General features: G+C 31.2%; 1 protein-coding gene across 5 annotated transcripts in view; it reads right to left on the reverse strand.

Moving 5' to 3' along the window:
- The window catches only part of LOC111683915 (kinesin-like protein KIF21B), a 368,894-nt gene that overhangs the window by 214,078 nt on the left and 140,981 nt on the right, over positions 1–13,835 (reverse strand). The window contains exon 1 of one of the 5 annotated variants that reach the window (XM_046956604.1): positions 5,337–6,672. The exons of the other annotated variants lie outside the window; for them this stretch is intronic. The gene's annotated coding sequence lies outside the window, so the exon portion shown is untranslated. Of the gene's footprint in view, positions 1–5,336; positions 6,673–13,835 lie in introns of those variants that run through there. 5 annotated transcript variants of the gene reach the window in all.

A 13,835-nucleotide genomic window follows, 5' to 3' on the forward strand; every position in this document is an offset into this window, starting at 1 on the left:
GTTGATGTTTTCTTTTTATACCCTCCACCACCATCAGTGGTGATAGAGGGTATATATAACTTTGTCATTCCGTGTGTAAAACCAAAAAATATTCATCTGAAACCCAACAAAGTATATATATTCTGGGTCAAATTCTGAGTCGATTTAGCTATGTCCGTCTGTCTGTGTAAAACATGCTCACGATAAAACGAAGCAATCTAATTTAACCAAATTCACCCAAAATGTTCTTCGTTTTCCTAAGTTGTTTGGTATTGAAAATGGGCAAAATCGGTTCACACCGGGAAAAGTTATGAATCAAAATTTGAAACAACCTCGAAAAAAATAATCATTTTTTACATATTCTTATGTAATTTTCTCGAAAACTATGCAAGCTAATTCCATAAAAATCGGCATACATTCGTTTCTACACAGAGCTTAATCTCTGCGTAAAATAGCCAGAATCGGTCACAATTTCATATATCTCCCATACAAAAGTACATATTCCCGGAAATTTGGTTGTTTTTGTTAATAACCTCCGTCGTAATGTCGATATCTTCACAAAATTTTAGAAATTAAAATTTTTTGACAATAGAATTTATTTAGAGGAAAAATTTTTTAGATGGGTCCATAATTGGTCATAGCTCCCATACAAGGTCCCCTCACGAAAATCTCTTAAAATTTGGTACAAGTATTGCCTTTATATACCAAAAAATTACAACGAAAGCCTTTTTTAATCGCTACATAATTGGTCATAGCTCCCATACAAGGTCCCCTCTCGCAAATCAGTTAAACGCGCATAATATATTACCAAATTAAGATATCGATATAAAAGTATTGCTTTTATATACAGAAGTATTACAATAAAAGATTTTTTCGATCGGTCCATATTTGGTTATAGCTGCCATACAAGGTCCCCTCCCGAAAATCACTTAAACGCATAACTCATTACTAAATTACCATACAAAATTTGGTACAAGTATTGCTCTTATATACAGAAATATTACAATGAAAGTTTTTTTTGATCGGTCCATAATTGGTCATAGCTCCCTTACAAGGTCCCCTCCCGAAAATCACTTAAACGCGCATAACTCATTACTAAATTAATATATCGATATAAAATTTGGTACAAGTATTGAAACAATACAATGAAAGCTTATTTGGATCGGTCTATAATTGGTCATAGCTCCCATACAAGGTCCCCTCCCGAAAATCAGTTAAACGCGCATAACTCATTACTAAATTAAGATATCGATATAAAGTTTGGTACAAGTAAGTATTGCTCTTATATAAAGAAATATTACAAAGAAAGATTTTTTTCGATCGGTCCATATTTGGTCATAGCTCCCATACAAGGTCCCCTACTGAAAATCTTTTAAACGGGTATAACTCATTACTAAATTAAGATATCGAAATAAAATTTGGTACAAGTATTGTTTTTATATACAGAAATATTACAATGAAAGTTTTTTTGGATCGGTCCATAATTGGTCATAGCTCCTATACAAGGTCCCCTCCCGAAAATAACTTAAACGCACATAATTCATTACTAAATTAAGATATCACATAAAGAAATATTACCACGAAATCTTTTTCCGATCAGTCCATAATTGTTCATAGCTCCCATTTAAGTTCCCCTTCTGAAAAACACTTAAACACGTATAACTCATTATTGGTACAAGTATTGATCATATACACAAAAATATTACTAAGAAATTTTTTCCATCGGTCAATAACTGGTCATAGCTCCCATACAAGGTCCCCTCCCGAAAATAACTAAAACGCACATAACTCATTACTTAATTAAGATATCCACATAAAGTTTGGCACAAGTGTTACTCATATACAGAAAAATAATATTGTGAAATGTTTTTCCGATCGGTCCAAAATTGATCATAGCTCCCATATAAGGTCCTATTTATCCTATACTAGGTCTAGCCTCTAAAAGCGCTTTAACCGTATTTAAAGAGCATTATCAATTTGTTTTGAACAAAATTTTGTGTAGAACTCCTTAAATCTTTCACACACATGCATACATGCAAATTACTAAATTTATAATCTTAAATAAATCTTGGAATTTTAAAAGTAGCACTCTAACTTGTTCTATTTGACAGTGTTATTTTTGTTGTTTTTTTAATGCGATTTTTATAATATTTTGAAAATAAGATTTTTTTGTTTTTGTATCAGTATATCGCTATTATGCATGTTTAGCACTGTGAGGATTTGAAGGGAAGACTCTTTTGTGTTAGCCTAACCAATTAGGAAAAAGGCGGTTTAAGAAATATTAGTGTAAAGTGAAAACTGTAGTTTGTATGGTTATATGTACATATGTTTTATAAAAATAGAAAAAAGATGAAACTGGTCAAATACAAATCATGTTTTCTGGGTTAATGGCTGCCCATTTGGTTTAGTATTTACTCTTAAAGCTCTTTACTTAAAGGCCTGTAGTAGTACAACTTCATAGAATATATACTATTAAATTCGATTAAAATACATTTGCATTTATTTTTTAAGAAGTCTTTGTCGAGTGTTATATGGGAGATTTTATACAATATAAACCTGAAGGTTGGACTTTTTATACTAAAGACAGTAAAATAAAACGCATTTATTTCTTATAACGATCAGTCCAAAATACCATTCCGATCTAGAATTTTATTAATTTAATAAAAATATTTATTATATTAAAAAACAATTATTTAAAACATCCGATTTTAAAAATTAAAAATGGTTTTATTCCAAAAAATTAGTTTTACTTCATTAAAAAAAAAACTTACATAATTTCACTTTCGATCGGGATGGAATCCTGTTATAGTTCTTATAGCAATAATTGTAAAATTTAATGATTTCAGAAGTAATAAATTTGGAATCAAATTAAAAAAATGAATAACCTATGTTAGGCTACAAAAGAAAAGTGCTGGGGGCATAGAGGGTCATGGGTGATTGCTGGAGGAATTGTCAGATTGTTAAACATAGGTCTTAATTTAAAACTGGGAGGTGTTTAAAAAACTTGGATGAGAATGAGCAAAAATCAAAAGATGAAGAACTCAAACAGTATTAAAGAAAATAGTTTACTAATTTTACTGTCAGGAATGAAAATATCATATTGTAAGTTTTGAATATATTTAAATGAACATTTTCGTAGAGAATATTAAATCGAAATATGTAATATTCGTTGTTTTTGCTTTTAAAAAAAGTTCAAATAAATTTAAAAACTTAGATTTTATACTTCTTTCAGGATTAAACTAAAATGTATCACATTTTCTTAAAGAATACGTTGATTAAAGCAAGTTATACTCATTAATAATAGCAATTGAAATAATTTTTTGACAGACATTTTAACTACGAAAATATGTTTTTTGTAGTAAATGTATGCATGTAATTTTTCCTTCAATGGTTCCGGTCGAATTTCGACCGCGGGCGAACTCTAGTACATATAAAACGGAAACGCAATTTATTTGAACTATTTCCGTTATAATAATTAAAGATTTTGCTAGTTATCGAACATATTTGGAAATAAGTGGTATCGGGAAGGAAAAAATATTTAATAGTAAGAGAAGATTTTCTACAAAATAACGGAAGCCATATTGGTCACCGAAGATCAAGATTATTATACAAAGAAACGTAAATCGAAATAATAAATCCTCAAGATTTATCAGAAACATTTAAATTGGATTTTACTATCAATTGAAGATAATTTAAGAAGTTTTGTGAAACTAATATCGCCAATCTTCAGCATCTTTCTAAAACTCTACAAGAATTAAACTTAAATTCACCTATAACTAATTATCTCACCTAAAATCAGAAAAAATATCTAAAACCTATTTATACTTCAAATCTGAACTAATTTAAGCACTAAAAGTTATTTCATCCTATTTAAACGATAAAACTAAAACTATCTTAGCTTAATTTAAAGGCTAATTTTATCTTAAAGCTATTAAAAAATATCTTTTTATTTTAAAAATAAACTTAATTTTGTAATATTTAAATAAAAATTTAATTAAGTTTTCTTAAACCCAATTTTTTAAATTACAAAAACTTTTCTAAATTATTTGCATATAATTTTTATTATTTAAAATTTTATTTTATTCTCAATCTTATTAACTTAATTTTATCTAACATTAAACTTAATCATAACTTAAATAAACTTAAAATTGTAATGACACTTATACACTAACACTTGTAGCATACTACGAATTTTAAAAATTGACTTGATATAAACAGATGTTGAGGTGATATAATTATAGCAAATGCACGCTTGTAAACCAGCTTATTTACTCGTCGGAGCGGGGGTTCGGTTGCTTTATTGTGCCTTTTAATTTTTTTCTACATATAAACTTATCTAAATCTGCGTGCAATAAGGAAAGAAAAATAGAAATGTTGATCCACAAGAAACAGATTGGTAAAACAAGATGTTGTTTGTACCATCTGTCGCCCACCCAACCTTGATCATATTTAAGAAATCCATAAAATACAGAAACAGATAATATGAACCCTAATGTTCACACAACCAAGATTTACCACTAGATCATCAAGCATCATCAAACAGTCATGATTAATTCTATTCACTGAATTTATTCATTATTGCATTTCTTCTCAAAACTCATGTACATATAAATAAAAAAAATTGTAACATTTTGTTTAATTTAGTTAGATCTACATTATGAATAAAAAAACTTATCTAATATAAAAAATATATGTATATTGAAATTAGTTTAAATAAAAAACAAAAAAAACAGATGTTGAGGTGATATAATTATAGCAAATGCACGCTTGTAAACCAGCTTATTTACTCGTCGGAGCGGGGGTTCGGTTGCTTTATTGTGCCTTTTAATTTTTTTTCTACATATAAACTTATCTAAATCTGCGTGCAATAAGGAAAGAAATATAGAAATGTTGATCCACAAGAAACAGATTGGTAAAACAAGATGTGAAACAGATAATATGAACCCTAATGTTCACACAACCAAGATTTACCACTAGATCATCAAGCATCATCAAACAGTCATGATTAATTCTATTCACTGAATTTATTCATTATTGCATTTCTTCTCAAAACTCATGTACATATAAATAAAAAAAATTGTAACATTTTGTTTAATTTAGTTAGATCTACATTATGAATAAAAAAACTTATCTAATATAAAAAATATATGTATATTGAAATTAGTTTAAATAAAAAACAAAATTAGTTTAAATAATTAAAATGCAGGTGCTTCACTTTTTAACAAAAATTTCGCGAGGTCATTGACCGCATATGCAAAATTTAAAAAGAACAAAATCAAAAAAATATTCGAATCGATTGTAAAAAAGATAGATAAAGAATATAAAAATAAAAACAAAAGAAATTAAATCTCACTTACATTATGTTGTTGTTGCTCCCACGCCGAAGGTACTTTCGATGAGCGCTGTTTAAAATTTTGGTGTTATTGAGAGAGAGTATGGTTTTATCTATTTAATTTCTTTTACCCAAATTATATTAAATTTTTTTTTGTTTTAACTTCTTTTTTTTTTAACCGATGAAGCACGTTAAATACTTATATCATTAATTATTTTGTAAATAAAAAATTAACACCTATCGGATTTTTTTACATACTAATTTTCTTTGATTAAACAAGTTACATATTATATTCATAATTAAAAAGTTTTTTTCTTAAACTTCAGCACTGTTAAAACTTTGCGTGTTCTTATACAAAAATGTTAAATTCCACTTGGTAAATTTAATTGAAATGAGTGAGTAGGTAGATTTGCATAAACATCAATATGTAAATATGTTTCAAAGAAGACACAAAAAAATATATGATATGAAGTTGCACACAAATCTTATGGAGTTTTCTCATCGGCCTGCGATCACAAAATAATGGCGTTTTGAAATTTACCTAACTGTTAGACTTCTTTTTTTTTTCTTAAAACAGTAATGTTAACGCTATATTTCCATAAAATTAACATACATTTTTATAAACAAATGAGGAGGTATAAATAATAAATGATACATACAAAAAACATATTTGGGTGGTGAATATTTTCAATGCATAGATGGCGCATATAACAGTTAAAACTATTACAAAATTTGAAACAGAAGGTTAGAACTGAGACAGGAAATACTACAAAACCCCCACAAAATCAGGCTTTGGGGATTTAAGAATTAAATTTACCAAACATGATTCCACCTGACGAAGTAATGAACGAAATATACCACTGGCGAATATCCTTTTGTGTGGTAATTTCCAAGAAGATTTCCTTGCAGATCCTCCAGTTCATAACAGCTGTTTCCTAGCTTCTTTCTTACACGAGCTTTGACAAAATTGGGTGCAAGTTTAGCATTATAATTCTTCTCAAAGTTACTTTGCTTAAAGTTACGTCTATTAACTTCTTGTCCCTCATTATAGGTTATAGTTTTGCCTCGTAGGTTATAAGATTTTTCGTTGCGAACGAACTGTTTTTGAATTAATTCAGAAGCACGCTTAGCCATTATTTGTTGAGAATCATTACGATCAAAACGATCATCCAACATTTCGAGCTGACGCAAAAGTGCGTATGTGGTTCCATTTGTCATCATATGTTGACCAAAAGTCAGGTAGTTTGGTGATGTACCAATGGCAGAATAATTAGCAGACCGAAGCGCACAGTGGTATAGGAAAAAAAAGAGGGAAATAATTCGGTAATAATTCGGAGGAGGGGTTGTCGAGTTTAGGTTTTGAATTTCGACCTTATAGGCCAACCAGGGGCCCGGCGGGGGTTCTCAAATTAGGACACCTCGGCTATGTTAAATTTTGAAAACGATCCTATTTCTTCATTTGAGTTCCGATTTAAAGAATTTTTGCTCAAAATTAAATTTTCCATAAAAAAATAGGGTTTTTTGGATGGACCTGGTGCCCTCGGTATCAAAAATTTTTAGGTCTTATTTCATTTATCGTATTTTATGTAAAGTCAGCTTTCCAAAAAGTATAAATTCTATATACATCTTCTTAGAAACTTTTTAGATAACTTAAAAAGAAAAAGATACTTTTTTCCCAAAAAATGGCAAAAAATCGCATTTTTTTAATTTTTTAAACTAAAATGCCTATAACTTTGGACTCAGTGATGATTTTTACATAATTCTTTCACTGCTTGATATATAAACTTGTTGTTAAGCGAATAAAAAAATTGGCGAAAATCGGGAACATTTGGACCCGCTATTATCAAAAATCTAAAGTAAGGACGGTAATTATTTTAAATTTTAATTTTCAAATGCGAATATCTCCTAGTGCTCGATGAGGGGATTCTATATACGAAATTTTTTTTAAATCGGAACTCAAATGAAAAAATAGGATCGTTTTAAAAATTTAACATAGCCGAGGTGTCCTAATTTGAGGACCCCCCGCTGGGGCCCTGGTTGGCCTATAAGGTCCAAATTCAAAACCTAAACTCGACAACACCTCCTCTTTGTGCATACCAAATTTCATTAAAATCGGATTAACCGTTTAGAAATTACAGAATTATTTCCCTCTTCTTTTTCCTATACAACTGTGAAGCGCGCAACAAATATTGCTAGAAGTTCATCCCAGTTTTTCTGATCTGGCCTAATATATGCTTTTATAGCCGACAGAACCGATCGATTCACACGTTATGAAGCATTAGCTTGAGGGGCATGAATAGCTGTATAGATGTGTGTTATACCATATTGTAGAAGAAGCCTATTAAATTCGTGGGAATTAAATTGGGAGCCATTATCAGAATCAATTGTTTCAGAAACTCCAAATGTATAAAATAATTCCTGTCCTAAATACTTAACAACTATATCCGCAGTAAATTTTCTTACAGCCTTAAGAAAAGGAAACTTTGAATAATGGTCAAGATCTATAAAGATCCCAATGTTTCCTGAGAGAGATCTGGGATATGGTCCCAAGAAGTCCACGTAGAGCTTTTGAAAGAACCGTTTTGTCTCAGCAATCTTTCCCATCGGTTGTTTTAAAATTTGATTCGGATGTTTGGTTATTTTGCAAACTTCACAATTATTAATATAATTTTTAGCATCTATAACAAGATTTGGCCAAAAGTAAAACTTTCTTATTCTCTCCAATGTCTTATTAATTCCACTGTGTGGTGACAAAGTACTATTATGAACTTTGCTTAGAATTTCTGGAATCATTGGCCTTGGGATCCATAATTTCCAAGCTAAATCATCCTAAACCTTTTCCCCTGAAGCATGTTTAGTCCTTCTGTATAAATATCCGTCGATTATTTTCAAGTAAGGCATTTTGTCGATATTCTTGCTCACTTTGTTCAAAAATTCTTTGTGTTCGTCAGAGTGAAAATGGATAGAGTTTAAATCTACGAAAATTCCTGAGTCACTGTCTGAATTGTCCAATCTGTCCAACCCTAAAGCTGACAGATCGTTCGTGTTGGCCCTAGAAACTTTAAATTACCAAGTCTATGCTCTATTTTGAATCTATACCCTTGCAATTTTAAAGCCCATCGAGCTGGCCTTAAAATCAGATGAGCCACTTTAACGACGCATGGTCAGTTATAACAGTGAACTCATGCCCTTCGACATAAGGTCTAAATTTTTTTATACTAAGCACAGCAGCTTGTTCGGTCACTGAATAATTACGTTGGGCTTGGTTGAGCTTCTTGGACATAAATACTACAGGAATCTCTTCGCCCTCCGTATTATTCTGGACCAACACGCTTCCTATTCCTGTTTTACTGGCATCGCAGTGTATTAAGAACGGCTGCGAGAAATCCGGGCTGATTAAAACAGGGGCTGAGCTCAAATGCGATTTCAAAATTTCAAAGGCCTTTTGAGCCTTTTCAGACCATACAAATCTTTTTTTTAAAGGATCAGTTAATGGTGTGGTAATTGTAGTTTTTGATAAACTTTCTATACCAACCTGTCATCCCTAAAAATCTTCTAATTTGTTTAACAGATCTCGGAACTGGAAAGTCGATAACAGCGGACACTTTTTCCGGATCTGTCTGAATGACACCATTTCCCACCACATGACCAAGATATTTCACCGGAAAGTGCCTTTGATTAATAGGTTTAGCACTTCCGGTGTCTATAGAGTGACATAAAATACTTGTTCGACCAAGACCTTCTTTGATAAACGACGGGAATAGGGAAATTGCCTGGTTCAATTGTTGCTGTTGAGTTGGTGTAAGAGTTATGTGAGGAGAAAGTTCTGTTAGCCCTGGAGAGAAATTCAAAGTGGAAGGCAAACGACTTAACCCAGAAGGAAGAATCTATACCAAGGAACAAGTTTCTCTCTAAACCAGGGATTATAAATAAAACAATTGGTTTCTCAATCTCATTAAATATAATGTACGTCTCTACATACCCAATAACATTCTGACTTTTCCCATCTGCGGACTTGACTGACGAATTCAGCTTTTTAAGCTAAAAAGTCCTGCGCCGCATCTGAGCCTATACAAGTGATCGATGTACGAGTAACCAACAAACCTAACATATTCTATCCAAACAAGTTAACTTCGGCATAGGGTCGCACAGTGGTATAGGAAAAAAACAGGGAAATAATTCGGTAACTTCAAAGCGGTTAATCCGATTTTAGGTGTTGTCGAGTTTAGGCTTTGAATTTGGACCTTATAGACCCAGGAGCCCGGCGGGAGGTGCTCAAATTAGGACACATCGGCTATGTTAAATTTTTAAAACGATTCTATTTCTTCATTCGATTCCGATTTAAAAAAATTCGTATATAGAATCTCTACATCGAGTCGTCGTGCAGTAAATTATCTCTTATAGTTTAGGAGATATTCGCATTTGAAAATTAAAATTTTAAAATTTTTACCGTCCTTACTTTAGTTTTTTGGGAATTCCGGGATTTATAATAAGAAAATTCGAAAATTTTTATTTAATTTTGGATTTTAAGTAAGAAATCTACCTAACTGTAAAATTTCATCAAAAAATATTCATAGAAAAAATTTTTATTGCAATTTGAAAAATTGGTATCTTCGCAAAAGCTGAATAAAAAACATTTTTTAATTTTTTTTAAGTATTGCACTTTTGCACGACTTTTGCAGCTGCAACATAAGCGCAATAGCTTCTTCCTCAGTGAACGTTGCATCAGATGATGGTGTGGGTATACTCTTTACAATTCTTTTCAGTGGTCTTGGTGATGCGGTTGGAAGAATATTTGCAATTTTTATGGCTTCCAAAGGCTGTTTTTCTTTTCTTAACATTGCTTTAAAAGTGTCCGAAACTTCTTCGTTAGATAAGGTTTCTAGTGAAGTTGATAACCTTTTCCTCTTTGATTTTGAGCTCAAATCCTCATACTGCTTACAGGGAGCACCAACAGTTGATACGCAAATAGCAACTTCTACACATTCATCCAGCCAATCAGAAAATTTCGATCAACTGATTTTATAAAATTTTCAATTTTACATATATCAGTTTTATCCACTTTATTTTTATGTGCAGTTTCAATATATTTCAATGAGAAGTTGACTTTATCTTGAAAAGGAGCTGAAAAGTGTTCAAATAAAATGAAGCACAAATCATTTTTTTAGTACGATCGCCATGGTTAGGAAATTACAAATAATTACAAACAGATATAAACCTGTCTTATATATTAACTAGCATAAAGAATCTTATTCAATGAGGACTGTGTATGTTTAATAATCATGTGTTTTGAGTTCATATTAAAGATCATACAAAGAGTATCATTTGAAGGAAGAACAAGTAATATTTCTATATTCGGATGTGCCGAATCATATGAACCCTTATGTATGTTTTAAAAAACAGTTTTTATTTATGTCACACATAACATACACGCAAACAAATATAAACTGTAGCAACAAATATAACCGATGTACTGTAATACAGCAACAAACATACAAAAAAATACACAGCTGAATAAAACCAAATACATCTCCATACGCACATGTACATATTTATCCAACTCACAGCGTTGTAGTTGCTTTTTTAACAAAGCATGAAAAAATGTGGCTTTTTTGATGAAATTTTCAGAGGTTTTTTCGGATTTTTGCTCATATCTCCGTTATTTTTAGACCGATTTTCGGATCTCGCCGATATCTGGGGACCTCTAAAAACTGTTTTCAATAGACAGACGGACATGGCTTAATCGACTCTGCTATCTATAACGATCCAGAATATATATACTTTATAGGGTCAAAAAATTATATTATAGAAATTACAAACGGAATGACAAACTTATATATAACCTTCTCACGAAGGTAAAGGTATACCCTAAAGTACCAAAAGTGGAATAAATTTTACCTAAGTGGAAAGTACTAATAAAAAGGGTACAATTTTTCCCTTTTTTGCTTAGAAATATACTTTTTCATAAAAAATATTTTTTTTGGATGGTCTGGTTCCCTCGGTATCAAAAATTTTTAGGTTTTGTTTCATTTATCGTATTTTATGTAGTCAGCTTTCCAAAAAGTATAAATTCTATATATATCTTCTGAGAAACTTTTTAGAGTTTTTAAAAAGAAAAATATACTTTTTTCCCAAAAAAAAAAAAATGCAAAAAATCGCCTTTTTTAATTTTTTAAATTAAAATGCTTATAACTTTGGACTCAGTTGTTGTAAAGCGAATAAACATATTTGGACCCGCTATTATCAAAAAACTAAAGTAAGGACAGTAAAAATTTTAAAATTTTAATTTTCAAATGCGAATATCTCCTGAACTATAAGAGATAATTTACTGCTACTTTTTATAGTGCTCGATGAGGAGATTCTATATACGATTTTTTTTTTAAAGCGCAACTCAAATGAAGAAATAGGATCGTTTTAAAAATTTAACATAGCCGAGGTGTCCTAATTTGAGGACCCTCGCCGGGCCCCTGGTTGGCCTATAAGGTCCAAATACAAAACCTAAACTCGAACTCTTTGTGCATACCAAATTTCATTAAAATCGGATTAACCGTTTAGAATTTACCGAATTATATCCCTCTTTTTTTTCTATAAGACTGTGGGTCGTACGTCACTTGGTTCATCTAAGACAGAACAAACGAATTTTTTCTTAAATTTGTTTACTTTTTGCCAAAAGGTGTGCATACGGGTAGCTGAACGTGATGATTTATGGGGTTTACCAAAAATCCTCTGACGAACAAGATAATACTCTTGAAGTCGAAGATGAAAAGGTTTAAATTTTAAAGACAAATCTGAATTATTGGTTTGTGATAAATTTTGGTTTAATAATAGTGTAGTGGAGGGGAAAAAATGATTGTTAGATGCAGTATGTTCATGATTATTTCGGTTTAGTATTGTAGTTATATTTCTGTCTCTGTGTGTTTGTTTCAACTAAATAGTCATCTGGAATCGGTTCCCTAAGGTAAGTCAGTAAGTTCAACAATTGATTCATAAAAGCTATCAATTGTTTCATTGCGCCTTTGTTTTCGATCATGAATCATTTCTCGACAATCGACATCTGTCCGAGAATCTCTATATTCCTTCCTCAATGCTAGACACAAATTTTGCCATTTTATGGAAAGTACTTTCATGTGATAGCGCCAGAATCATACACTAGCGTTACCTTCAAATATAAACAGGCATTGTTACAAAGCAAATCGTACTTTCATGTGATAGCGCCAGAACCATACACTAGCGTTACCTTCAAATATTAAACAGGCATTGTTACAAAGCAAATCGAAATCACCTTGTAAAGTCTGAGCTGTTAACGCTTCATCTCTATATATAAAGTTACACACTGAAAGACCATTTATTCAGAAAGAAAATTTTATCTTCCAATTAGATATTATTTGCAATATCTTATCTGGACGTAGATCAAGTAGATACTCTAGATACTACAGGGTTAGGTAGACCTGATGAAGAACCAGTTTCAGGCCGAAACGAAGTATTAGAAGCATTAGATTCAATACCAATACTAATAGAATAGGAATTAGGTAAAACATTAATGTTTAAACCAGATATTCTTGTCTCAATGGCTGTTTCAATAAAGCTAGAAATTCGACTGCTCAATGAAGATTAAAGCTAAGCTTGTTGAAACAATAGAAGCTATCATATCCCTTAATGACTCACTAACAGAAACTGTAGGTTGATTCACTATTGTTTGCTTCAAAACCGAAGAATTCAAAGTAGACGAATCAGTTTCTGTATTTTCCTCTGGTATAGTAGAATCCATAGGCTGTTGTCCACCGGTTTGAGCAGAAGTACATGCCATTGTCCTTGAACGGGTTGTAATATGAGTAACAGGAGGATCATTAACTATTCTGGTATTACAAACTTGGCAAAATGGGCGGGTTTTCAAACTCAAACCTAAACAATTTCTATGAAAATTGTGACCGCAACAAGTCTGTGCTAAAGTAGATTTAGATATAATACTTTCATTGCAAGCCTTACAGACTAACTGTTTGGTAGCAGCCGTAGAGGCATTATCACTGTTTCCCATTTTAAACGACAAAAAGAAAACAATGAAGAAAATAAAGAACAATTATTGAAACGAAATTAACAATATTTAATCAGATCAAAATCTGATTTGTTGTGTACTTTTTACACAATTAATAAATAGATGCTTTAACGAAACAACTATAATTCCTCTCATGGTATAAGATTATTGTTAAGTGAAAATTAACAGGAACATGGGCCAAAAACCTAGCTTAGTTATCCAAGTTCTGCATTCCAACATGCTAGAGTAAAATCCAACTTAACAATTACTTAGATATTAGTTATGGAATATCTTGAGATATTAGGTTGCAAAATAAAAAAGCTTAAAGCCAATATCCATTATACAATATCCATAATATTAGAAAAGAACTCTAAGTATAAGGGACGCACAGTGGTATAGGAAAAAAAAAAAAGAGGGAAATAATTCGGTAACTTCTAAACGGTTAATCCGATTTTAATGAAATTTGGTATGCACAAAGAGGAGGTGTTGTCG

This window comes from Lucilia cuprina, chromosome 2 (assembly GCF_022045245.1).
Source record: "Lucilia cuprina isolate Lc7/37 chromosome 2, ASM2204524v1, whole genome shotgun sequence".
NCBI classification, from domain to species: domain Eukaryota; kingdom Metazoa; phylum Arthropoda; class Insecta; order Diptera; family Calliphoridae; genus Lucilia; species Lucilia cuprina.